Source organism: Schistocerca nitens, chromosome 3, assembly GCF_023898315.1.
Source record: "Schistocerca nitens isolate TAMUIC-IGC-003100 chromosome 3, iqSchNite1.1, whole genome shotgun sequence".
Taxonomy (NCBI): Eukaryota; Metazoa; Arthropoda; class Insecta; order Orthoptera; family Acrididae; genus Schistocerca; species Schistocerca nitens.
In genome coordinates, this window is record NC_064616.1 from 136,498,656 (window position 1) to 136,500,957 (window position 2,302).

The window sequence follows — 2,302 nt, forward strand, 5'->3', positions numbered from 1 at the left end:
CTCTGCTTATAACCTTGTGATTGTCAGTATTCTTTCTTTCACCGCACCAGCAGCGGTGAGCAATGTACTTAATTATTATTTATTTGATCTCTTCTGCTAGAGCTGTCGCACCTCAGCAACCTCAACACAGTGTGGCACACATACCGGTGGCGGCTAAACGTTCTTCCTAATAAAAGCGGTGCTCAATAAGGTACGCCTCGCCTATAAGGGCGCCTCTAGTCGCTGCGTGGGAAGCCACCGCCCCGGCACCGCCGCTCTGGCTTCCATGGGCCGAGAAGCGAACAACCACCCCTCAAGTTACCGGGTCGGGCCTACAGCAGCATCAGGAACCGTTGCCGCAGCCTGGCAAGAAATCGATAGTTTATTCAAAAGAAAGAGCTTCACAAGTTGAGCAAATCTATAACGCGTTGGTCCACCTCTGGCTCTTACGCAAGCAGTTATTCAACTTGGCACAGATTTATAGAGTTTTTGTATACTGAGTACCAAATACTGTCGAAATGACACGTTAAATCCCCAAATCCCGAGCTGGTGGAAGGGCCCTTACCATAAAGCTCTAAACGTTCTCAAATTGAAGACAAGAGCAAGAAGACAAGTGGTAGGAGCTCTCGTCGTGTGCGGTCTGGCATTACCTTGCTGAAATAGAAGCCCAGGATGGATTTCCATGATGGACAAAAAACGGGGCATAGAATATCGTCTACGTATCGTTGTACTGTAAGGTACCGCGGCCGACAACCATAGGGATCATGCTATGAAAAGAAATGGTATCGTTCGGTTGTTGGGCTATATGGCGGCGACAGTCAGGTTGGTACCCCATCGCTGTCCGGGGTGTCTCCCAGACACGTCTTCGGCCTGGAATCACATTGATTGGAGTAGAATTGTCTTCAACGATGAGCCCGTCGTCGAACTGAGTACTTATGACTAGCGAAGACTGGAGACGCTCGAGACAGCTGTGGGAGACCAGGGAGACCATCGGCCGCGATACGGCTCACCTACCAGGAGTGTTGATCCGGGGTGCCATTTCTTTCCACAGCAGACCCCCTTTCTACATCTACATCTACATAGATACTTTGCAGATCACATTCAAGTGCCTGGAAGAAGGTTCATCGAACCCTTTGGTTGACATCCGCGGAACCCTTACAGTACAACGGTATGTCGACGATATTCTACGCCTTTTTATATAGGATGGGGCCCCTCCACGCCAGCACCAACGTGGTGACCAACACAAAAGTTCTACTGTCACCTCCGTAAGCATGTTAGTTTTGAATCAGGCGTCACAGGATGCAGGCTGTGATGTTATCCATGCGTCTGGGTAAGACTACTCATTAACATGGTCCATCAGGAGATAGTAGTGGTCGCAAACGATCGAAGGGTAGCGGTTTTAAGAGCAGAGGAAAAAAAGTGCCAAGGCCAGCGCCAAGGGAAGAAAACCTCTGCGACAGTAGGACGGGTAGTAAGGGCAGTAGCGGCTTGCTAGCTGCGACAGAGCATGCAAGGTGAGGGGTGGTTAGCGTGAGGTATCGTGCAACGTTACCTGTGTGCTGCGTGATCGTTAGCTGGGTCAGGCCGGTGCTGCGGCTGGGCTCGCTTGTAGTCTCCTGGGCCGGCCGCAGTGGCTTCCTCCCTGTAACATAAAAGTTCGGCGCGGCAGCACATGCGCTGCTGTTAAGCCCTCTGCTGCGCCTTCTGAAAGAGGTCTTCTTGCAGCTTTACCAGGCTGGTGAGCTGTGCCGCGTCAGCGTCGGTGACATGCAGGCCGCTCGCTCGCACTCCCGCGATGATGGCTTCTGCAGCGGACGGCGTCGCCACCGGCTCCTTTGGGGCGGCGGTTGTCTTCTTTGCGCCTCTCACCTGCTGTGCTGCTGGAACAAAAGCTGGGATAGGCGCGCGAACGTCCTTCTGCGAGGTCGCAGGAGTGTTCGCAGGTACGACTGCGCTGAGGCCTTGGGCGAAAACTGCTCGCAGTTGCCTCAAGGCCTCTTCCTTCTCTGCAGCCACGGCGGCTGCGAAGGCAGCCCTCTCCGCCGCCATGACGGCTTTGAGGGCTGCTGTGGCCTCCTTCACGGCGATGCCGAGTTCGAGGTCACATCTCTTCACGGGAGAGCGAGCTGCGTCCTCGCTGCCCGTTTCCGAGCGGCCGTCCCTGCCCCTGGCAGGTGGATCTGCTGCTGCGCCGTCCCTCAGCTGCGCCGGGCTGTTCTGCGCCCTACGCCGTTTCCGACGTCGTCTTCTCTTCTGCTGCTGCGCCGGTACGGCCGCGGCCGCTTCGCCGCCCCCGTCACGGTTGCGGCTTGAGAAAGCCGCG